Below are 26,007 nucleotides of genomic sequence, written 5' to 3' on the forward strand. Positions count from 1 at the left end.
ATCATGTCACTTCGTCTGTACATGTTGTTGTACTCAGATGGCTTTACATATGCTGTATGTGTAAAAATATTTTCTGGTCTTTTTCTTTTCTTTTTTTTTTTTTCTGGAACCACATCTATAGCCAAAATTTTAGTATTATGTGTATTGTTGTGTGAGTTTTTCAAGGGATTATTTAAAGATGCATTTGTGTCAGGATGATCCTTTTTTTTCCCCAAATTTCCAATTCCTTCTGCTTCACTTTCACTCTAGGTTGGTGGTCTTGCTTCCGATCTCATTGGAAAACTGAAGCAAATGGAAGAGAACACAAGCTCCTGCCACCGTGTTGACTCCATTGGGTTGGGCTGTGCCCATAAGCTCAGCCTTCCTGCATGACCCCCAGTGACCCCAAGGTTCTCTCAGCCCCTTCACTTAGGCACCAGAGCCATGGCCCTCTTGCCCACTCAAGGACTTTTCCTAGAAGTGACCCCTGTCTTCCTCGGAGCATTCCTTGTTGTCTTCTCGCTAGAACGTTTGCATCTACCAGGCAAGCCCGCAGCTCCAGTGTCTTTTCCCTGCTGTCCCATAGCCTGTTCTTAGGCTCAGGAGCTACAGGGATCCTGTTAAAACTCCAGTCACCTTTGTGAGAAATCACCTGACAGATTTCTATCTTGGTCAGAGGAAAGGGCAAAACTTATAAAATGACCAAGGCCCAACACAGTTTTCTCTCAACACACCTCAGCCCTTTTCTGTTTATCTGCTCTGCTGCAGTTGTTTTGAGCTCTTTGCTATTCCTTGAACATGCCAAGAGTGTTCTCAGCTCTGGGCTTTTACATTTGTTTCCTTCGGCCTGAAATGTTCTTCCCCAGACATACTGCTCCCTCCTTTCCTGCAGGACTTTGCACCAATATCACTTTCTTTTTCTTTTTTAAAGATTTTATTTATTTATTCATGAGAGGCAGAGAAACAGGCAGAGAGAGAAGCAGGCTCCATGCAGGGAGCCCTATGTGGGACTCAATCCCGGGACCCCGGGATCACAACCTGAGCCAAAGGCAGATGCTCAACCACTGAGCCACCCAGGTGTCCCCACCAGTATCACTTTCTTAATGAAATCTACCTTGACTGCCTTATCTAAAATTGCGTGCCTTATCCATACACCCTATCCCCCCCTCAGGGTTTATCACCTTCTAATATACTGTGTAAGCTATTTACTTTGCTATAGTCTGGTTTTCCTCCCTCAGTATGTGTTTCATGGAGGCAGGAATGTATGTATATCCACTGTTCAGTAAAAAGCCTGGCACCTAGTAGCCTCTGAGTATTTGTCATTTGAATGAATGAATAAATAAATCCATAGGAGCAGGGACCTTGTTGGCTTGCCCATTGCTCTGCCTCCAGTGACTAGTACAAGAGCTTTTCAATAATTATTTTTTGAATAGTTATTTTCAATAATTATTTGCTGGATGAATGGACAAATGAATTGAGTTGGAAACCAAACAATAAGAACTGCACAGTACCACCTCGCAGCCTGGGGCCACTCAGCTATGCCACAGCACCTCGGTGATGGCTGCGCAAATTCTCTGTTTTTACCTGCATTTGGCTTAGAAGCGTTTCTAGATGAAAACATGATTAATTATAGTCTTCAGCCTCAGCTGATCCCTCAAATAGTTCCAAATGATGAGGTGTGGCGGGTTGTGGGCTGGAGAAGGCAGTGGGGAAAAGTTGGGATTATCATCGAAAGGCCAGCAATTTTGTCCTGGCTTTTTATTTGTTGGATTAAGTTTATTAATTCATCCAAGAAATATTCATAAAATTTCGTCTATGTAAGGGCCATTACAGATACAATTCATTCATTCATCCTTTCATTCAACAATGCTGAATGTTGCCCCTGTTCTTGCAGCTACGAGTTATTTCTGCTCAGTGATCAGGGTCCAGAATCAGGAAATGGAGACATGGCCTTAGGGAATGGTGACGAGACTACTTACAACCCCCTCTTGAAGGGAAAAGACAACTGGAGGGGCTCATTCAGCTCAAGACTGGGGTCCACCAGCAGCCCTGCGTGAAGCCAAAGGAACAAGCAAAGCCCCAAACTGTCCTGGCTCTTAAGACTTCTTTAAGTGAGGATGTCACCTGACTCTCCTTTGATGAGAAGGGAAGGAGAGCTCGAATTCACCCGGTTGCAGTTTCTCATCCTTATTGCCAGGATCCTATCTGACCTAAAAAACTAGAAGATTGATATTGTTCTGCTACTTTAAGAATCTTTGTCTTTAGCATTTTTTTTCTGGTAGTGAGATTTATATTTACAGCCAGAAGTAGATTATAAACAAGAATCTTAAACATCCAGTAGCTCACACCTAACAAGAGTGCTTCGTACTAGATGTCCAGTGGCCATTTATTTTACTCAGTGTGTGCTTTTGCAGACCAGGGAGGGAGTCTGTCTTTTCCTTCCTGCAGGCACCATCCTTATCTTTTTCTAAATTCAGCTTTCCTTTGTTTACTAGAGACCTATCTGAAAAGATTGGCAAACATCAATCACATGATAGGATGGAGATTCTCTCTCCTTCCTGGTGTGAATGGAAGTGAGATGAGGAGACACAGGTTATTCTTTTCCAAAGTCTGAGTGTGAAAGGAAGCCAGAGATTGAGGCGAAAGCCAGAGAAGGACATTGAGTTAAGGGTGGACTTCTAAAATAGGACATAGTAACCTCACCGGTGCATGTGGCCTGAGGGGAGTCAGTAGAGAGTGTCTCCAAATAAAACTCAGTCGAGTAAATCTGAAGATCTAATTGGCTTTGTTAAATGATTCCTGAATCAGGCAGCATCCCATCTTGCAAGTAGATGCGAGGTCCGCTGAACTACACAAGAGAACAGTTTTTTTAAGGCAGAGGAAGGTATTAAAAAAAGAAGAAAAATTTATTAGCAAGGAATGCATTGTTTAGGCAAGGTCGTCCTCCTAAGGGGAATGGAAAGGTCTATCAGTAAATTTCCTAGTACCGACCAGGAAATTCTATGCTGACTGGTTAGAAGTTATATTAGGGGTGGGAGGGAATTGGTGGTGTTGAAAATGCAGTGAGGTCAGCTATTAAGTCTTGGTGTCCTGACTTAGGGCCTCTAAGTGATGCCATCTTGAACACACAGTTGGCTTTTTTTTTTTTTTTTTTTCCAATGGCTGTTCTTTTTTTTTTTTTCTGAACAAGAGGAAACAATTCCAAATATACAGAAGAGAGGGAAACAATTACATGTTGAACAAAGGAATGAATAAACTGGTGGGTGGAGGGTGTTGAGGGGCTTGAAGAGTGGTGAAGGATGAGAACAGCCCTTAAAGCCATGGACCAGGGGCTGAGTACAGGCAGAGGAGAACATGACTGAGCGGCTGGTGGAGGCCCCCTCAGGCTCTGGCACTCGGGGATATGGATCTCCTCACTGTTTCTGAAAGTAGAAACAGTCCTTGCAAAGGCCTAAACCGGCACCAGGCATATGGAGCTTGGGATAGTAATTGTTATCACTAAATCCATAAATCACTCTGGGAGAAACTATAGATTTAAAAAAAAAAAAAATCATTCTGGGGATCCCTGGGTGGCGCAGCGGTTTGGCGCCTGCCTTTGGCCCAGGGCACGATCCTGGAGACCCGGGATCGAATCCCACGTCGGGCTCCCGGTGCATGGAGCCTGCTTCTCCCTCTGCCTGTGTCTCTGCCTCTCTCTCTCTCTCTGTGTGTGACTATCATAAATAAATAAAAATTAAAAAAAATCATTCTGATATAATTTTATGTTGACATGGTACTGCCTGACTTTACTATTTATTTCATAGTTCTCTATGTACATCTGTGTAATTTTTTTCCTGACATGTTTTAGAGTAAGTTGAAGATATAATGATCCTTTATCTCTACACACTTGCTGTGTATTTCCTGAAAACAAGAACATTGCTGCCATATAACCACAGGACAATTATCAAAATTAGGGAAATCAACCCCAATCTAATACTATTATCTAACCCATAGACCTTATTCAAATTTACCTTGGTACAATTTTAAAAAGTAAATTATTATACCTGTCATCTTTGAATAGACTAGCAGAGAATCTTTTTTTTTTTTTTTTTTTTTAACTAAGATTATATATTCTCAGGAATCAGTGCAGGGATCATAAAAAAGCATGTTTTTTTTTTTTTAAAGAAAAATAAATGAAGCTTTTGACAAGTATATATTCTATTGAGGGAAAAGTAGATTGATTTAAAATTGTTTGCAATGGTTACAGGAAAAGGTTTGGTCTATTCAAATAAGATTGCTAATGGGGTTTTCGGTAATGGCAAAAAAAAAAGATGCCTAGGTCATTGTTTTTACAGTAATTTGCCACAGAACTCAGGATGATTTTAGAAAATTACTAATGGAGGTGTAGAAATAATGACTATCACATTTCTCAGAACTTCTTGTAAGATGTGGAATTTTTATTTATAGTGTGCAAAAATGTCAAGATGTGTCCACATAGGAATACATTGCTGAGACCACTGTCCCATTCAGTAGGCAGGATTACAGTGCCAGAGGAGAAGGCAACAGAGCCTGTCTCTCCAATGCTGAGGTTATAAAACAAAAACTGCTGGACAGACAGCAGAAAGGACAGCAGGGAGACTGAGCAGTCATTTTAAACGAACCATGACTCTGCACTGCCCTCTTCTTGGACAGTTTCTCCCAAATCCTTAGAGAGTCCTGCCTAATGCTGCTCACCTAACTCCGTCCCTAACATACTCTGTTTTTTACTTCTTTTCTTATCCCCTTCTTTAAATGACAGAGGCAACACACAAACAATTCTATTACACTGAATCTTAGGAAGCATTTGCTTTTGTAGGTCAAAATGGTAGAACAGCAACCATTTCAAATAGTCCAACCTAATAAAAGAGGTGTAACCTAATTAAAGATTCAAGCAGTAGAAAATATACAGAACAAAATGTTAAAAGCTCTCCATCCTTACTTGCTCCCATTACCCTTCCCAGAAGTAATTTCTAAACATTCTTTAAGAATAAAGACAATAGGGAAGCCTGGGTGGCTCAGCAGTTGAGCATCTGCCTTTGGCTCAGGCGTGATCCTGGGGTCCTGAAATTGAGTCCCGCTTTGGGCTCCCCATAGGGAGTCTGCTTCTCCCTCTGCCTATGTCTCTGCCTCTCTGTGTCTTTCATGTATAAATAAATAAAATCTTAAAAAAAAAAAGAATAAAAAGGGGTGGGGAGATTCCCATGGAAGGAACGAGACAGGAAAACTGTAGGGACCCTTAAAAAAAAAGCATTTCCTCCCTTTGCTCTGACTTCTATTCTTGCTAGGGCCTGCACTCCTATGTCACTCTGCACCTGCCTTGTCATGCAAATAGCATATGTCCTCCTTGTAAGGGACAAAGAGATAGTGATATCTGTGGAGCCTTCCAGCACAATAGATAACATCCAAGGAGTGAGGTAATCATAAACATTCTCCAAGACCACTGACGGCAAACACCTTGACACCGAGACCCCTGACTTCAGGGAATGCATGATTTATGTAGGACACCTGGGCTCTGTCCTTGTTCTGACCAGTTTCTGGATGCCTAAGAGGACACGTGCACTAGACTGTAATCACTAATAAAAACCAAAGACAAGACTTGTGTTCTTTTCCTTTCTGAGTCTCCCAGACGTTCTGTCCATATCTTTCTCCCTATATATATCTTCAATAATCTGCTTTCACTTAAAAAAACAAATAAGATTTTGAAGCATATCCTCCAGTCTTCTTCTAAACATTTACATGATAAATATAAATATATATATATATATATGTAAATGGGCTCATTCTATATGCATTGCTTTACAAATTATACTTTGCATGTGAGACTTTTGCATGTCAGAAGATTTAATCTGCCTCATTCTGGTAATAGTTGCATGGGTATTCCATATGATTGTTGCATGGTTTATTTAACCATTCTCTTATTAATATGTATTTCTATTTTAAAATGTTTTGGATAGTCCTGAATTAAGATTCTAATACATATTTATCTGTACACAGATAAAATTTCTGTAAAATAAATTCCTAGAAATATAATAGCTGAACCAGAGGTACATGCATTTAAAATTTCATTAAGAACTGCCCAGTTCCCTTCTAAAGAATTTACCAATTTATCTACTAACAGTGCTTATTTTCCTGAATCCTTGCTTGTAGTAGGTATTATAAATCTTTTAAATTTCTTATTAATCTGATAGAAGAAATATAACATTACATTAATATGTATTTCCTTGATTACTAGTGAGGTTAGACAACTTTTGATTTTTTAAAAATATTTTATTTATTTATTCATGAGAAATACAGAGAGAGAGAGAGGCAGAGACACAGGTAGAAGGAGAAGCAGGCTCCACGCAGGAAGCCCCACGTGAGACTCGATCCCGGGTCTCCAGGATCACGCCCTGGGCTGAAGGCGGCGCTAAACCACTAGGCCACTAGGGCTGCCCAACTTTTGATTTTTTTAAAAAAGATTTTTATTTATTTATTCATGATAGACATAGAAAGAGGGAGAGAGGCAGAGACACAGGCAGGGGGAGAAGCAGGCTCCATCCTGGGAGCCCGACGTGGGACTCAATCCTGGATCTCTAGGATCACACCCTGGGCCAAAGGCAGGCGCTAAACCGCTGAGCCACCCAGGGATCCCCTTTTGATGGGTTTTGATTAGCCATTTATAGTTTTTCTACCAATTACCTTTTCACAATCTTTGATCTATATATAGATTGCGTATTAATTCTCTATTTGTTTTGTATTCTATTATTTTCTACCACTATTGTCTTTTTACTTTATTTATGGTCAATTTCATCATTAAGAAAAATTTAAGCTTTATTTATTTAATTAATCATTCTTTCCCATTTTGAATTCTGGTATTTTATAACCTAAGAAGGCCTTTTCAATTTTAAGATTACAAATCTGATTTTTTTTGCCTTTATTCTAATTTTTAAATGTGTTTTTCGCCTTTAGCTCTCTACTACATTTGCTGTGATTTTTAGTGTATAATTTGAAATAAGGGTTTAGTTTGATTTTATTTTTTCCAAATATAGATATTTATTCTAATGTCCTTTGTCCAATGAGCATATCTTCTGATTCTGATGCCATGTTTATGGAATATACTGAAGTTCTACTTATATGTGAGTCTGTTTCTGGATTTTTTATTCTGTTTTATTTATCTGTATATTTCTATATCCATATCACATTAATGTAATTACTTACTATAGCTTCAAAGTATTTCAGAGACTATCTGGGCAAGGCCTATCCACAATTTTCTTTTAATCTTGTGTATTTTCTTTATCACATGAAATTTAGCATTAAGCTTAAGAGTCGCAAAATTCTTGGTGAAGAATAAGGATAAAATTCTTTATCCTGAATTGATAGATTCATTGGGAAAATGGATAATTTTTCAATTTTTGAGTTTTTCCAACTAGAAAGTTAGTGTTTATATTTAGTTTGGTCTTTTAAAAAAATCCTTCTTTCTTATTAATTCTTCATTTTGTTTTCTTTTCTTGACAAGTTTTCTCATAGCTATTTTGTAGTTTTGATTCTACTGTGAATGGGATGGTTTTGCATTATGCTTTGAAATTATTAAGGAATTAGAGATGAAGTTTTTTTTTTTTTTTGTATATCGATCTTATTTCTGACCTTCCTGCTAAAATTTGTTAGTTCTAATAGGATTTCAGCTGACTCTCTTTAATTTTTTAGTTAGATAATCATTGGCAAATGGGAAATTTGTCTTTTATTTTCCAGTATTTATACTTATTTCTTTTTTTGAATATTGTTACTGTTATTATTATTATTATTATTATTAGGTTTTTATTTATTTATTTGAGAGAGAGCACTTGAGCAAGGAGAGCTGCAGAGGGAAAGGGAGAAGCAGACTCTCCCTATTAAGCGTGAGTCCCCTTTTGGGACTCGATCCCAGGACCCTGGGGTCATGGCTGGAGTTGAAGCCAGATGTTTAATTGACTGAGCCACTCAGGTGCCCCTTTTTTTGTAATATTATTTGACAGGCATTTCCAGGATAATGTTGAGTAGAAGTAGTACTAAAAATGCTTATTTTATGTCTGAATTTAATGGGAATGCTTCTAATGTTTCTCAGTTAAGTATGATGTTTGCTAGGTATTGGAGGAACATACTCTTTATCAAATAAAGGAAGTTTTCTTCCAGTTTCTTGTAGCTTTCTAGTTTTTTAAAAGTCACATTTTAAAAATTGCTATATCATATACACACCCAAATATGCACAAATATTAAGAGTTTAGTTCATTGAGTTTTGACAATTTCATGGACCTATTTAACCACCACCCAAATAAGATACAGAATGTTGCCATGACCTCAGAAGATCCCCTCATCACCCTTTCTAGTCAATTCCACTCTTTCCCAGAAAGATCTGCTTTCCTACTTTGATCCCAATCAATCAATTTTACCTGCCTAAGATATCATTTAAATGGAAACACACTGTATTCTGTTGTGTCTGGTTTCTTTCACTCAATATCATGTCTGTGAGATTCTTGCACATTGTTGCTTGTGTAGGTAGCTGCTCCTTTTTATATCTGAGTAATATTCCATTGTATAAATACATCACAATTTGTTTTTCTAATTTTCTGTTGATGGATATTTGGGATTGTTTCCAGTACCTGGTTGCTACAAATAAGGTTTCCATAAACATTCTTATAAAGCACACACATGTGTATGCCTGTGTGTGTGTGTGTGTGTGTGTAAACATACATTTTGCTTCTCTTTGGAAAACACCTAGGAGTGAAATTACTGGTTCATAAGTAAATATGTATTTACCTTTATAAGAAACTGCCGAAGAGTTCTTCAAATAGTTAGACCATTTTGCATACCTACCAGCAACATATGAGTGTTCTAATTGTTTTTCATCCTCACCAGTATTTGGTGTAGCCAGTCTTTGATTAAGCCATTCTAGTGTGGATGAAATGTTGTCTCATTATGGTTTTAATTAAAATTTCCTTGATGACATTGACTACTTTTTCATGGGCTTATTGGCCATTCATGTATCTTCTTTCTTTAAGTGACTATTTAAATCTTCTGCCCATTTTTTCATTGGTTATCTTTTTATTGTTGGTTTTTAAGGGATATTTTTATATTTTGGATACAAATATACTCTGTCTATATACTGATACCATGAATATATTTTTTTCCTCATCTGTGATTTACCTATTTATTTTTTAATGATACCTTTTAAGGAGTAGAAATTTTAAGTTTAGATGAAATCCAATTTACTAATATTTTGTTTATACATTTTTTGGCCCTTTAAAAAATATTAGCTTACTTCTAAGGTCACAAAAATATTTACCTATGTTTTTTAAAAGAAGTTTTATAGTTTGGCCTTTATAGGTATGTATATGATTCATTTCAAATTACTTTTTTTAATTAAGTTTTTTTTTTTGAAAGCAAACACCTACTACCTTCCTCAAAGATTCTGAAATTCTGTATTTTGACTTTGACTTGAGGCTTCTTGGTGAATTAGGCCATAGTTTGAGAGCAAGTGTTCTGTTGGCCAAGGCCACAACTTTGCCATTTATTCCTCAACAGTCTCTTAAGTTAAGTTCTTTGCTACACCGTCAGGGCACCTGGAGCTTCGCACATACTATAACATAAGAACAGAATGATGACATAATTGACAATAATGGGAAAACAAGGAGGACTAGGTTTAAGGATATTTAAAATATTTCATTGTTGGATAAATACTCATGACAACATGTCCTCTTTGGCAGGAAATTAAATCAGCCTAGAGAGGTACAAACTTCAAGGCCAAATTTAGTAAGAAAACAAACACTGAGTATAAGCTGGGCAGTTCACTCACTTTACAAATTAATAAACACATTCATTGAATCATTGAATTAATATCAATTATATGTCTATGTTCTCTTAACAAATGTTGACTACATGTCTACTGTTGTCTACTATGTGAAACTCTGTAAAAATATGCTCTTCCTTTTTCTCTATTTCTGATTCTAGATTTCCAATCATAAGATGAGATTGACATTTGTGTCCTAGAATTAGGTAGCTTTTGGCAGGGCTCATAAGACATGATCTGGGTTAGAATCCAAGACAAAGAGCCACCTGGGACAAGGATGTAAAATCCAGGACAGTTCAGGCCAATAGGAGACACTAGATATCTTATAAACAAATGACATTTTAAAAAGATGGAGAATTTAATTTCAAAGCAAGAATGATATTCAAGCATTACTGATCTCCCCCTCTTTTTCTTCTGGATATCTTTAGGAGACAAGTATTCTTTGTAGAATATTGTTTGGTTTATCAGAACTAAAATTTTGATGTGGTAAATAAAAGAGAGGGAATATTAATGTCATTATAATATTCACTGTCTTTTCTGACTTTTTAAAAAGAGCAGTTTTGGGTGCATAGAAAAATTGAGTGGAGAGTACAGAAATTTCCCATAAACCCTCTGAACCCACACATTATCAATATCCCCCACCAGAATGGTACATTTGCTATAATTGATGAACCTATATTGACACATCATTATCACCCAAAGTCCATAGTTTATATTAGGACTCACTCTTGGGGTTGAGCATTCTATGAGTTTGGACAAATATGTGACATATTATCCACTCTTACGGTATCATACAAAGTCTTTTCACTGGCCCGTAAATCCTCTGTTCTCTGTTCTCTCATCCCTTTCCTCTCTCCCCCCAACTCCTGTCAAGCACTGATCTTTCTACTGTTCCAACAGTTTTGTGTTTGGGAGAATGTCATATAGTTGGAATTATACATTAGGTTGCCTTTTCAGATTAGCTTCTTTCACTTAATAATATGCATTTACGATTCCATCATGTCTTTTCATGAATTCATAGCTCATTTCCTTTTAGATCTGAATAATATTTTTTGGTCTGCATGTACTACATTTTGTTGATCCATTCACAGACTTAAAAACATCTTGGTTGCCTTCAAATCTTAGCAATTATGAATAAAGCTGCTATATTCTCTTTGTAAAGTAATAAATGTGGATTATGTGTATAAACCTCTGGATATGGTTCTTTTCTCTCCTTAGTCATAACCATATCTTTGATGACCTCATCTAGTTCCCCAGCTTAAATACCACTTGCAAGTTGACTGTTCGCAAATTTTTAACCTCATCCCAACCCTCTCTCTCTCCTGGGTTCCAGACTCAGCTTTTCAAAGGCTTACTTGCTATCACACTTGGATGTCCAGTAGGCATATCAAGTAAACATGTTCAAAACTGAATTCCTGATCTTTTCTTCCTCCCCCAGCCTCAAATCTGCTCTACTGATAGCCTTGTCTGAATCTGTCCAGCTGATGTTAACTCTATCTTTCCAGTTGCTCAGACCCCAAACACTTGAATTCTTGAATACCTGTCTTTCACTCACATCCTTATTTAACCCATCTAGAAATCATGCAGAATATTCAAAGTTGTATACCTCCATATGCAGCTCTACCATCTGTTCCTACTCACTCCACCAGAGCTATCATCTGCTTTAAACTACCACCATGTCTCACCTAGACTACTGGTCTCAGCACTGAGTCTTCTTTCACTTTTATTATTATTATTTTAGTTTGAAATGATCACAAAGGGGATCCCTGGGTGGCGCAGTGGTTTGGCACCTGCCTTTGGCCCAGGGCGTGATCCTGGAGACCCGGGATCGAACCCCACATCGGGCTCCCTGCATGGAGCCTGCTTCTCCCTCTGCCTATGTCTCTGCCTCTCTCTCTCTCTCTGTGTGACTATCATGAATAAATAAATAAAATCTTTAAAAAAAAAAAAAAAGAAATGATCACAAAGTTACAGAAAAGATGCAAGTTCTGTACAAAGAACTTATTTTTCCTGAACCATTTGAGCATAAATTACTGACCTGATGCCTCACCACCTCCCTGCCCTAATACCTTGTATATTTCCTACCAGCAAGGATATTATCCTAAATAACAACAATGCACCACAAAAATCAGGAAATTAAAAATGATATGTCTCTATTACTTAATCTGCAGACCATGTTTAAGTTTTGGGACCCTGTTGGTCCCCAAAACTATCTTTTATAGCAAAAGGACCCAGCTTTATGCCCTGAGTTGCACTTAGTTGTCATGTCTCTTTAGAAAACATTAGTTTGGAACATTTCCCCAGTATTTCCTTGACTTTCAAGACGTTGATATTTTTGAAGATCACAGACCAGCTATATTGTAAGTCATTTCCCAATATCAGTCTGTTTCATGTTTCCTCATAAATAAATTCAAATTATGCAGCTTTGCAGGCATATTACATAAGTGAGCTGTGTTTTTCTCACTGCACCCTGCTGGGTGGTGCATAACTTCTTCAAATTTGTTTTATTACTGATGAAGTTCAGTTTAATCACTTAGCACCTGCCAGACTTTTCCACTATAAAGTTATTATGTGTCTTTTATAATTAATGAGAATTTTGCATGCAGGTACTTGGAAACTATGTAAATAGTCCATTCCTCATTACACTTAAAATTTGTCTTTTTTTTTTTGTATCAGTATGGATTCACAGTTTCCAAGTATATTTAATTTTTAACTTTAAAAAATTTCACAGTTTTTTATTTTATCATTTTATCCCTATTTTACATATTGCCATCACCAGTTATTTTAATGCTCAAATTGTCCTTAATTTGGTTGGTGGGAACTGTTTCCAGTTGGCTTCTATATCCTTTTCCCATGTGACCATCATTTTTTAAAAAGATTTTCTTGTTTTTTGGTACAAGATTGTTCAGGCTCACCTTATACTTTCCCTGTCTGGACTTTGGATTCAGGTATTTTTTCCAAAAAAATTCTGCTTCTTTGCTGTAGATAATCTCCTTTCCCCCAGACACCCTTCTCTCATGCTCCTGACTCTGATTCCTCTAGCCAGGCTTCTTGCCTGGGATACCCTGCTTCCTCTGTTTGGTCTCTGACATCCTGTGCCAGCTGCCCCCCACCCCAGACACCCTCCTAGCTGGTTCAGGCAGAGGATTTTGAAAACCAAAATCAGATCGTATCACTTTTCTGGCTCAAAACCCCCAAAGAGCTCCATTTCACTCAGAGTAAAAGCCAGAGTCCACAGCATATGGTACAAGCTTCAGCGCGATGCTGATCCATCCTCCGTTTCCATGCCCATCACCTCCACTACTTTTTCCCCCTCCATGTACACACCAGGTCCTCTCCTGTGGAACACTTTTATTTTTCCTTCTGGAAAGCTTCTTCCTCCAGAAAACCTGTGGCCAGCTGCCCCACTTTCTTCAAGTCTTTGCTGAAATCTCACAGTTTCAACGAGACCTACCCTGACTCACCTGTTAAAAACACTGCAAATTTCCCTGTGCTTCAGTTGATGTTTGGAAGCAAATGCCACAGGCTATGGGCTGAAAGGAAGCACAAAGCCAAGGGATCTGAGTGGCTCCTGTCAGAGAAGGTGAGAGGAAATTAAAATTTGCACAGGCAGCTCCCAAAAAAGGGGCAGGGACTGTGGGGGAAAGTGGGAACAGCCCGGAGATGGTACAAACTAGAACCATCTCGGAGATGGTACAAACTAGACCCAGAGATGATCCAGGAACACTGAAGAATGGGCATCTCACACTCGGGCAGAAGCTGTTCCTTGGACATTGCAGCAATGTGGCTATGTTGTTGGGGTGCACTTTGTGTTTGACCCAGGAAGACTGAGAATTCAGCAGGAACATCCCACTGAGATGAAAGGTGTCAGTGAGAACATACACACCTCTGGGAAACCTTGGAGAAGACATTGGCCTTCTCACAGCATATAGAATAATAGACTAAGATGCTGAAACAAGCCTTTAAAGGGCAGGATGATCTACAAAGTCTGGGGGGCTTTTGTGACTCCTAGCTACAGGTGATACACAAGGATGCAAGAGTCCTCCCAAAGTCCATCACTTTGATCCGATCCAGAGGAATATCTATTACATTCTCAGAGAGAGTTTGCCATCCAAAGAATTTCATCTGAAACTGCCAGATGTGCTCTGGGAATGCAGAGAGTCTGGAATGAAATGGAGAAATCTCCTCAAATTGGGAGGAGAGAGAGTGGGCTGGGCAGAGCACAAAACCATGGGATCAAATATAATACACTCTCATGTATCATGCACTTAAACATCAGTGCATGTTAAAACAGAGACACCATGGAATAGACTGCAACACTGGTTCTCATTTTTTAAAAACCTTGAATTTTGCACTTAAGGTAACCTGCTTCACATTGTGCCTTTGGACTCTGGGAGTTTATTCCCCTCTGCCACTTAAAAGCATGGGTTACCATGGTTTAAGAGTTAGAAAAGCACTGGAGAAAGGTAAGAACACTGAAGGGTCCCTTGCCTGTCACTGTTGGCCTTGGGTACATTACCAAACTCATCAGTTTTCTCACTTATAAAGTAAGGAGGTTGACTAGATGATTTTTAGTTGGGCTGCTTTTGGCATTTAGAAATGCCCTCAGACTTTGTCTGTCCTTCCCTCCTCTTAACATTTTTTTTTTTCTGGAGGCATATTCTATTCTCTCTTCTCTACCATTTGCCTTTTTCTTCATCCTCTGAGTTTCTATTGTTTTAGAACATTGATCTTTACCTGGTGCACTCTGATTGTGCTATCTCTATGTTCTGGACAGTTCTTAATATTTAGTTTCTATCTCTGCTATCAATTGCTCAGTATGTCCATTTCCATTTAATTTCTTATACCTGAAAAGAACCTGACTGGCACAGTTCATCTTTTTGAAACAGTTTTCACCCATTGACTGTTGGCCAGTCAATAGAAGAGGTACCCTAAGATTAGCTACCGATCCTGATACAACCAGTCATAGTCAGTGAGCCATAAGGTTCTATGTTAGAAAACATGGCTGCTATTCCTTGCAGGGCTGTAGGGAAGTCCTTAGAAGTAATGCAATTGGCAAGAATCACCAATTAAAAAAAAAGATTTAACTAACACCTCTTTTAACACTTATCAGTTCTGTAATAGGTAAGACAGTGTGTCTCATACCCAGGTTCATTATTATTATCATTTTCACACTTAGGACCTTATTTCCAGTATGTTAATGTAATTTATAATATTCACTTATGTAAAGAACTTCTAGAAAGTGAACACAACATAAAAGTTTTTTAGGCTGAGTAAAGATACAAGTTAATTTTCTATTCAATTCTTTTCACTCAATTCAATATATTCAGATATTTATTGAATACCAATTCTGGACTGGATACTGTTCTAAGTAATGATGATATATATAGCAGGGGATAAAACAAAATCCCTGCTGATATGGAGCTAACACTCTGGAGAAATCTAAGTAAGTTTTTGTTTGCTTGTTTCTTTTTCTTTCTCTCTTTTTTATTTTTAATTTTCAGCACAGAGACTCACATATCCCCTACCTATGAGTCAGATCTCAACACTTTGTCACAGTTGTTTCAGTTTTGTTTTCTTAAAGAAAAAAACATTGCATATCGAGTCAAAACCCTCTCTGTAGCCTCCAGTTCATTTCCTTGTCATCCCCCTTTCCCAGAGGGCAATGGACAGAATTGTGTCCTATCAAAAGTCCAATGTTGAAGCCTTACCTCCCAATGCAATTGCATTTGGAGATAGGGCCTAGAAAGAGATAGTAAGGTCAAATGAGGTCATTAGAGTGGAGCCCTAATCCAACGGGGCTGGTGTCATAATAGAAGAGGAAAAGATACCAGAGCTCTCCCTTTACCATGTGACGACAGTGAGGAGGTGGCCATCTATAAGCCAGGAAGGAGGTCCTCAGCATCTAGAACCTTAATTTTGGACTTCTCAGCTTCCAGAACCATGAGAAAAAATCTTTCTGTTCAATCCACCCCGTTATGGTATTTTGTTGTAGCAGCCTAAGCAGAGTAAGACATAGAAGTAACTACCATTCTGAATTTGCTATTTATCAACCCCAACCAAGCAGGATTTATACTTTTATTAGATTTATATGGATCCATGAACAAGAATTATGTAGTAGGTTTTTTTTTTGCAGCTTTAAAAACTTTATATAAAGAGCATCATGCTCTACATACATTGCATATTCTAGATAAGTAGTCTATTTTCATTACAGCCACCTTTGAAAATTTGGTGAAAGTTTTAGCCAACTACCCTACAGAAAAATGTGCAACATGTTGTATATAATTTAAGACAGTTCATAAACTGTGCAACTCAATTAGAAAGCCCCAACTTTTGCTCTAGTTGTATTTTACTCTTCAGAATATTCATCCCATAATATTGTGTAAGTCCATAATCATGTAGATATGGAATAAATCATGATCCCTGCTTACTGAGACTGGAATGTGGACTTATATTTTGGAGAGATATATAATAATAAACATTAGAAATAAAAATAGTTTTCTTTTGAGTCACCAGAAAATTAAATTATCTCTATATTCCATTTTTTCAAGTTTTCTAAATAATCGAAGTCCAGTAGAAGGGAATCACATGGGAGTGATATTGGCTTGATACAAAGGAGTTAATAAAAAATAGGCTTCATTTGACCCGACAGGAAGAGTTTGAACTATTACAAATGAATAGAACAACAACAAAAAAAACATTCCTGTAATTCAGTACTCTGATTGCTACAGTTAAATATCAAGTCTTATCTTTTTCCCCTATAAAATGCGAGGACACTCATCTACCTCCCTGGGAAACTGGAAAGCTGGGGATTTTTTTCAAAAACCCGGTATGAAGTTTCTTGGAAAAGATGCCTAGCATAAGGATATAATTATTTTTTGGCATGCTGGCAGGTGCCTCTGTGCTGCACTTTGCTTTTCTCTGATAGCAGCCCAATACTGTGAAAGACATTCAAGGCCAAATGAACATTTACAGATGAATTACCACCTGCCACGAACACAGAAAGAAATATTGATGTTAAATAGAGCTATTTGAGAACTCTAGTAGGGAGAAAAAGGGTGGAACCTGTGAGAGCTGATGAGCCCAGCCAACTTCCAGAAAGGCAAGGTTAACCTGTCCTGCAGAGGATAACACAAGTCTAGAATAGAAGGGGATGGTATTATCTGGGAATCACATTCTTGTTTCTGTTAAACCTGGCATTGCCTATCTTCATCAAGGAGTGCTGGGAGCTGTGAAGAAGATGCATTCTGAGATTAACTCTGGAGCAAATATTTCCCAGGCAGAAAGGAAAAGAAAAAGGCTTAGTTAGCTATGGTAAAGATGAGAAATAGAAGATAATGTATATAGTCAGAGAAAGAAGTCTGTGGACATAAGATTCAATAGAAACTGAGGTCATTTTTGGAGAAGTAAAGCAGCAGAGAGACAGAAGGAGAGAAGCTGAATTGCTAATCCATGTAAGGAGACAGACATTCTGTACATTATTCTGATAGGTGCTGGCTAGGTGGACAGAACAGAACAGAGGACCAGCACACATCCTTGAGTCCATATACATCTCTATCAACTATCTATCTATCTATCTATCTATCTATCTATCTATCTATCTATCATCTATCAGAGGGGTGAGAGAAAGATCAATCTCTGGTGGGATAAAAGAGAAGAGAGAGTACTAAGAAGATTTAGAAGGAGACAGAGAAAGCAAGAAGAATAGAATAACCACATCTTGACTGACTGCCCATATGGCCTATTTTCTCCTGAAAACTGTGGTAGGTTGAAAACTGACTCTTCGAAAGATGTCCATCATATATAATGGATGTATATGTTCAGCTGTAGCCACATCTGAGGCTACTTCGGAAAAACGGCATCGGAAATCAAATAGAGATTTTCAGTAGCACAGAATGGCTGCATTCTCCTCCACTTCTCCAATAAGTATTCATCAGTGGCTCAGAACAGCCTGGTAAGAGAGCCTAGTTGCTGACTTCACATGTGTACTTCACATACACACAGAGAGAGAGCAAGAGTGAGAGAGTAAGAGCAGGAGGAAGAGAGAGAGAGAGAGAGAGAGACAGAGACAGAGAGACAGAGACAAAGACAGAGAGAGAGAGAGAGAGAGAGAGAGAGAGAGAGAGATTATCCTGGATTCACCCTAAATGAAAACAAGTGTATCTGTATAAGAGGGAGGCAGAGGGAGATTTGATGCACACACGGAAGCAGAGATCGCAATGATGTGGCCACGAGCCACAGATGCCAGCAGCCAGCAGAAGCTGGAAGAAGCCAGGACTGGATTCTCCCCTAGAACCTGGAGGAAGCATGTCCCCACTGATACCTTGATTTCCACCCAAGCTGGAAGCTGATTTTGGACTTCTGGCCTCCAGAACTGTGTGAAAATAAATTTCAGATTTTGTAAGCCACCCAGTTGGTGTTAATTTGTCACAGTGGCCACAGGGACCTACCACAGACACCAAAATGGAAATCAGTCACACGGCAGGGACAGCAAACATTACAAATGAGATGGCTCCTCGAATGAGGGTTTGAGAGTCACAGAATTCTGACAGCCCCCATGTTATCTTCTTTGGCATCTGAGTAACATCGCCATGTGAGTTTCCCAAAGTAACAAGGTATATGAGGAAAGATTTAAGTGTTTATCTTGCCTTTTCAGTACAGTTGTATTTTAGTATAGCAATTGATTAGGAAAGGCTTTAAAAAAAAAAAACAGGGAGAAGGAATTACAGAATTAGGAAATCACCAATTTTTGATCCCTAATAAAAAAAGATTAAGGCAAAGATCAAGTATAGGTCATCGGTAGTTACTAAAACCATTAGATTAGCCATTCTCAAAGTCAGCTGCTCTGTGCAATCACTGAGGGGCTTTGAGAACTCTGACACCTGTATCCAACCACCAGCGGTTCTGATAACATTGGCCTAGAATGGGTTCTGGGCCTCAAAATAGAAGTTCCGAGGTGATTTCTAGTGAGCAGCCCAGGTTACAAACCACTGCTGTCAAAATATCAGGCCACAAATATGATTGATTGATTGATTCACTCAGGCTAATGGCACAAGGAGAAATGTACCTTACAATGGAAAGATCTGGCTGCCAGTACCTGAACCCAGAGTTCAAATTTAGCACTAGTGTACTTAGAACTACCAGACATTACGCACCGTTTGATGTGATACAATACACGATCATACCGTGATGGGTATAAAATAATGTCCTTAACTATGTGAAATCCCACGTCAAATTAAAATTTGTATCTGTGCTACGTGCTACCAAGGAAAGACCCGTGATGTCAGGAGAGTGTCTAGCAGAGCCAGACCTCACATGCGAAGTCAGGACCACAGGGTCTGGGCTGCACAGGCAATCATGAAATCCATACACCTCAAGTCACTCCTGCTAGCTGGACCTTTCCAATTTCACTCCTGCTATATCCCCTGGCCAGGTCGAGTTGGGTTCATGGGAGAGTGGGAAGCCTGTATCACAGGCTTCGGGCAAGTGTCTCATAGCCTCCTCCCTTGCTGCCTCCCATCACGGTGACAGAGCCCTAAAGGAGACCCCCCTGCTCCTGCCAAGGTACCCACTTGCCCTTGCCAAGGGCACTGTGACCAGCATGTCATCCACTGACACTGGCCCTGCACACCAGCTCTTGATTCATCACTGTGTCTTCCTGTGGAAGTGTGCCAGACAGAGAGAGGCACTGGCGTTAGCATCAAGCAGTCTTGCGTCTGAATTCTTTTTCTGCCACTTACCAGCAATTTGACCTGAAGCCTATATAAGCTCTCTGAGCCTCGATGTTTCTCATCTTCAAAATGGGACCATTAATACCTACTTCACAGTGTAATTGTGAGAACAAAATAAGATAATGAGTAGGGAGCACCTAGGGAAAGATGTGATGCATAGTTAGGTAGTGGATGAATGGTCTCCTTCTGCTTTAAACTCTAACCATTTTCCCCTCAAACAGGTGGGAAGAATGAGCCACCAGTGTGGTAGTCTGCCTTGTGCCCTCAGAATATACATAAATGCTGCTGCTAGATAGTTTTATTTGATTACTTCTCCATGGGGCTTTCCCCAATGTCTAAAACTCCAACTGCGTGGATGAGAAGGTACCTACCAGCGTCTATGTGCTGGAGGCATCCTCACCCCCGAGCTCTGCCCCCACACCAAGCTTCAAATGGAATTTCTCCCGCACACAGAAAGGGCCTCATTCCACATCCACTTCTTTCATGAACAGTCATCTATCGGGGACTTCTGGGCGTCATTTTAACTACTTGAGGAAGTGAGTAGGTATACCCAGAGGAGGTGACGCATAGTAAACTCAAATGCAAATAGATATATAATATGATTCCAGATGAGTCCTGTGAAAAAAATTAAATGAAGCCACTGGATAGAGAGTGAAGGAGGGCAGGAAGGATTTTCTTCAGCTTGAGTGATCACAGAATTTTTTTTTTTTTTTTGTCTAGGAGAGAGATTTCAACTGAAAAGACTGAATGAGAACAGAGTCCCAAGAAGACCACGGGAAAGAGCTTTCCAGAGGGAGGCAGTAGCTGACACAAGGGCCGAAGCTACAGTCCGCTGGGAGATCTGAAGGCCTGAAAGGAGGCCAGTGTGAATGGAGCTGAGTGGTGAGAGAGAAAGTCAAAAAGAGAGGCTGGAGTCAGATCATTCGAGGCCAGGGTAAGGAGCAGGATTTTATTCCACTGGAGTGGAAAGCCACAGGGGGACTTTCAGCTAGGCAATGGATGCTCTGATTTTCACCTTTGGAAGGTCCCTATGACTGCTGTGTGGGTAAGGAGGAGAGAAGGAGGAAGGTGGAGCTGGGCTGACCAGGGAGGGGTTATCACATCATCCCGGAGAGACGATGGCAGCTCAGATTTGGGTGACAGCAACAGACATGGTGGGGACTGGGAGGATGTGTGATCTGCTTCAGAGCGGACCGTCAGGACACGTTAACTCCCTATGAGGGTAAGGGAAGGAGGAGAATCAGAAGGACTCCATAGTCAGAGAAAGACAAACACCATATGATTTCACTCCTATGTGAAATGTAAGAAACAAAACAGATGAACAAGGAAAAAAAGAGACAACCAAGAAATAAACTCTTAACTAGAGAGGACAGATTGGTGGTTACCAGGGAGGAGGTGTGGGGGATGGGTGAAGCAGGTGAAGGGGATTGAGAGCACACCTATCAGGATGAGCACTGAGTCACGTATAGAAGTGTTGAATCACTGTACTGTACACCTGAAATTAGTAGAACACTGTATGTTAACTATACTGGAACTAAAAGAAAAAAGAATGACTTCAGATTCTCAACCTAAGAAGCTGGTGACTGGTGGTGCCATTTAATTCCATGGATAAGACTTTTGGGGAGAGTAGATCTGGAGAATCATTAACCCCTCAGATTAGGAGGTATTAAAGCTGTGGGGAAGAGTCCAGATGGTGAGGTAGAAAGGTCCAAGGACAGATCCCCAGGGCACCCAACATATGGGGTGCTAAGCATTCCCACCACAGCCTCACAGCCTCCTGACCCACTGGGCTCCTCACCTAGAGCTACCCCTTCCTGGCCCCATTCAAAGCAAAGGGCTCCCCTCTCTCATCCCAGTCAAGCCTGATTTTGCCTTTATCTCAATCCCAGCTGCTCCTACAAACTGTCTTCTTCACTTCCTTGCACGTGGCCTCGCTTGCATACTTTTATCTTTTTGGTTTGCATGAGTCCTGTTGCTTCCCCTAAATTGCAGCCTCCTGGAAAGCAGCAAATAGGTCTCATAAATCCCTGCATCGTCCTCAAAATCTGACAGAAAACCATTCAGTGCTCCCAAGTCCATGTTGATTGAGGGACTAAGGCCGCTTGGGAAAATGCCTCAGAGTGTGGGTGACCCCCACACTCCCGGCTCACCCCCTCCGGGCGCTGCCACCAGGTGGGGGTGAGCCGGGGCCTGTCGCCTCCACCATCAGGGCTGCGGTGAGCCCCGGAAATTTCCCCACCTGGCAGGTGCGCAGAATGAAGTACAAAGAGGTGAAATTACTTTTTTTGTAAACACACACAGACGCACACACACAACGCAACAGGGAGAAAGGGGAGAAGCCTTCAGCGCCCACTCCGGGCCCTGGACCACGAGATCTGTTTGGTGAAGAAGACAAGCCAGTTTGGCTGGAGCACCGACTCGCCTCGGGAGGTGGTGGCAGGGTGTCACCTCTGGGTTCCTCTGTCTTGCTTGACTCTCGAAGCTCACGGGGCTGTCGTGGGCTGCGGCCAGAAAGCTGGCTTCTCAAGGCCCAAGCTGGGTCTGGTGGCCGCACAGAAGACAAAGAAGCTGGCAGGAGGGAGGACAGCCAGGGAGGAGGGCGACGGAAGGGAAGCTGTGCGCAGGCCCGAGACACAAAGGGGAGCCTGCGGTGGCAGGTGTCGGGGAGGAAGAACACAAGGCCGCTGCTGAACGCAGAGCAGCCGCAACCACCAGCAGCCCAGAGATGGAAAGAGCAGGAAAAGAACAGAAAAGCACAATGTGGAACAGGGATCAGAGAAGCAGACGAACGCGGACACAGTCAGGAGGAACAGGTGAAGTGCGGGTTCCCGGGAAACGACTTGGAAAATGACATCAACTCTTTTTAGGACACGCTGGGAAATACTTTGGGGCCTTTGGATTACTTGGCCAACAAGGATGAGCGCAGAGGCCTTTAATGGAATTATTATTATTTTTTTTTAATTTTTTTTATTTATTTATGATAGTCACAGAGAGAGAGAGAGAGGCAGAGACACAGGCAGAGGGAGAAGCAGGCTCCATGCACTGGGAGCCTGATGTGGGATTCGATCCCGGGTCTCCAGGATCACGCCCTGGGCCAAAGGCAGGCGCCAAACCGCTGCGCCACCCAGGGATCCCGTCTTTAATGGAATTAGATGTAATACATTATCAATGAACTTTAGTGGTATAGCACGTGGTTGGGTTTTTTGGAAATCCAGAAAAATTAGGTAATATGTAATTTGTATAATTCATGAAAGTCATGAGAGAAGGAGCTGTTTTCACTTACTGTAACTTACTGTAACCCAGACTTACTATCATGTGTGTACTTAGGTCAATCAGTGAGTTTTCGCTGATATTTCTGTTGATAATGATAACCAGTTATGGGCGCAGAAAGGAAACAAAATGCAGAAAGGAAAGGGGTGGCTTCTCTCTGAGGCCTTCTGCACTGCCTTCTGGCTCTAAGTGCAAATTCTAAGACCTAAAATAATTGGGAAGATCTGACAATGGTCAAAATGGATTTATAAAAGCTAAAATGCGGGATGCCTGGGTGGCTCAGCGGTCGAATGTCTGCCTTCAGCTCAGGGTATGATCCGAGGTCATGGGATCAAGTCCCACATTAGGCTCCCCACCTGGGGAGCCTGTTTCTTCCTCTGCCTATGTCTCTGCCTATGTCTCTCATGAATAAATAAGTAAAAAAATCTTTTAAAAAAGCTAAAATGCTTAACAACTATTACTAAGAGCTCAGTCCATTTTTAGAGATAGATGAATGAATACCCATGTATCCATTTTGCTTAGAGTCAGCAATCCAGAAAGCAACAGGGTCCCATGGGCCATCCACCCATGGTCCACCCATGGCCCACCTGGGCTTGCAGAAATAGAGAGTCCATTTGATGTTTTCTGGATGATTGACATGAAATAGAGTTAGGGAGAAGATGGGATTATTGCCCACAAGTCAATTCGTTCTTTTGTTTCATTCAAGTATTGCTTTTGGTTCTCACTGGCACAAGTGATATTAAGAAAGATACCACAAAAAATATGAGATCTGAAAAAACTCAATTAAAAAAAGGCCCATTTTAAAGGACTTGAATAGAGGTTTCTCCAAAGAAGAAGTATGGTATATGTTCAACAGGTATCTGAAAAAGTACTCAACATCACATATCACTGGGGAAACAAATCAAAATCACTATGAGATATGACCTCACATCTGTCCAGATGGTGATGATCAAAAACAAATCAAAACAAAACACAAAAGTCAGCAAATGTTGGTGAAGGTGTAGAGAAATTAGAACTGCACACTATTGTTAGGAATACAGAATGGTGCAGATGCTATAGGAAACAGTATATAAATTCCCCCCAAAATAAGAGAAATAGAACGACTATATATTCCAGCAATCCCATTTTTGGATATTTATCCAAAAGAATTGAAATTAGGATCTAGACGAGATATTGGCACTTTTTTGTTCATTGTAGCACTGTTTACAATCTCCAAGATGTGATGCAGACGCAGCCTCAATGCTCATTGGCAGAGGAAGGAATAAAGAAAATGTGGTATATAGATGCAGTGGAATACTATTTAGCTGTAAAGAAGGAGAAAATTCTGCAATATGTAGCAAAAAGGAGAAACCTTGAGAACATTATGCTAAGTGAAATAAGCCGGTCACCGAAAGACAAGTACTGCACGATTCCACTTATGTGAGGTACTTAAGATAGTAAATGATTAGAATCAGAAAGTAAAATGGTGGTTGGCAGAGGCTGAGGGGAGAGGGAAGTGGGCATAAAGTTCTGCAGGATGACTAAGTCCTAGGATCTGACATACAACATTGTGCCTATAGTCAACAATACTTCACTATGCACTTAAAATTTTGTTAAAAAGGTAGAGCTCATGTTTTCTTACTACAATAAAATAAAGTCAAACAAAACAACAAAAGACAAGGATCAATATATCACTACAAACTTTTAAATTGATAGTACTTCAAAAAAAATCAAGAGGTCCAAATATATTTCAGAAATAAAGAAACATTTATTTAAGGAGTGCAAAAAAAAATTACACTGGAGATTGAGCATGGTTAGCCATGAAGTATCCACCCATCGTCTGACACCAATGAGCTAAATGATTTGTTCTGTGGTCACTTCTAGATTCCTTGGTACACTAATCTAATCTCTAGTTTCAAGGCCCTTGGGAACTCTTTGTAGGTGGTCATGTCAGGTCCAGTTTAGACTATGGGTAAGGTTACCCTAAAATATGGAGAAAATTGACCATGGCTTTGGACTTGTTCAGGAAGCTCCCAAACTCCCTGGGGAGGGAGATAAGAATAGGTCTTGTGAATGTACATGATTGCTGGAGCAAGCCTGCCCACTCAGTAGCTTGGGACCGGTTATGGCTCTGAACAGTGAAAGAGCCTTAGGATTATAGCAGATGGGGGTTCCTAGGTGTCTGCGAACAGCATTGTCCATTCCCATGGCCCTTTGATAGGCAGAAACTATTTGGAGAGGAAATGTTATATATTGCCTTCTCAGTGTTTTGGGACCAGAGTGTCCAAAGTAATTCGAGTACAGTAAATGCAAGTTCCCAACAGAAGGCTGGTGTTTCATTCTCCCACCTTCTGGTCAGCAATAAGCCCACTAAAACCACACAGAAGGAAGAGATTTTTCTCAAGTTTGCAGCCAGTCATAGTGGAAGCAGCCCTCCCTTCCATCCAAAGAACTGCATTCCTGATGCACAACCAGAAATATTTCATACCTTCCCAGGACAAAACAGGACCAATAAGATAATGCCCCTAAAGCCACCTCTTGACCCTTTGGCAGGTGGCCACTCTATATTGCACTTTCCTTACAAGTTATCCTTTTCAGATGCGGCCTCTGCTCCTTCTCCCAGGGCAGTTGGCAGTGAATGGGACGCTCTGCATAAAGAATGACCAGTGAGGCTTTTCATCAGAGCACAGGGAAGCTGTGTTTGAAACGACTCCACACTTGTCTTAATAGGCACGACCTTTCCTCCTGGGACACATTTTTCACTGCCATGCCCGCCTTGTAGCCTGAATTGGGACAGTGATTCATTTGGGTTTTTCACATTCTCTCTTTCAATACTGGAAGAAGCCCTGGGTCATTTATAGTTCGGACCTTGGCCCCTCTCTTCCTTTATTCATAAAAAAGCATGAACACTCTCCCTGTTCATAGGGAGGCCTGATTTAGTTTCACCCCATTCCCTTGTGTTCCTAAGGTCAGTATTTTTGTCTTTGCTCCTTACATAGATTGTTTTTACATATCTGATGAAAAAGAAAGTCAAAGAAGACGAGTAGGAGCCCTTGTCGCTCTGTGGCTTGTGAAGTCCTGTGTAGCCCTGTCTTGTCAGCCCAGTTTTCATGTGCCTGGAAGTGTTTTTCCCCTGGGAAGTACAATTACAGGGGGTGGATTTGGGCTCAGTATGAAGACAAGCCAATAGCAACTACAAGTGCCTGAGGAAGAAGTGGGGAGCTTCAT

At 40.4% G+C, this 26,007-nt stretch overlaps 1 protein-coding gene across 14 annotated transcripts in view; it reads right to left on the reverse strand.

The window, feature by feature from the left end:
• Positions 1 to 26,007, reverse strand: part of ZC3H12C (zinc finger CCCH-type containing 12C) — a 176,790-nt gene that overhangs the window by 108,439 nt on the left and 42,344 nt on the right. For 10 of the 14 annotated variants that reach the window (XM_049109998.1, XM_049109991.1, XM_025465612.3 and 7 more), the window contains one exon: positions 13,264 to 13,370. The exons of 1 other annotated variant lie outside the window; for it this stretch is intronic. The gene's annotated coding sequence lies outside the window, so the exon portion shown is untranslated. Of the gene's footprint in view, positions 1 to 2,682; positions 2,828 to 13,263; positions 13,371 to 26,007 lie in introns of all 14 variants that reach the window. 3 more of the 14 variants (XM_049109987.1, XM_049109984.1, XM_049109988.1) reach the window with 3 other exon arrangements.

The sequence above is a fragment of the Canis lupus genome, chromosome 5 (assembly GCF_003254725.2).
Source record: "Canis lupus dingo isolate Sandy chromosome 5, ASM325472v2, whole genome shotgun sequence".
In the NCBI taxonomy this organism is placed as follows: Eukaryota; Metazoa; Chordata; class Mammalia; order Carnivora; family Canidae; genus Canis; species Canis lupus.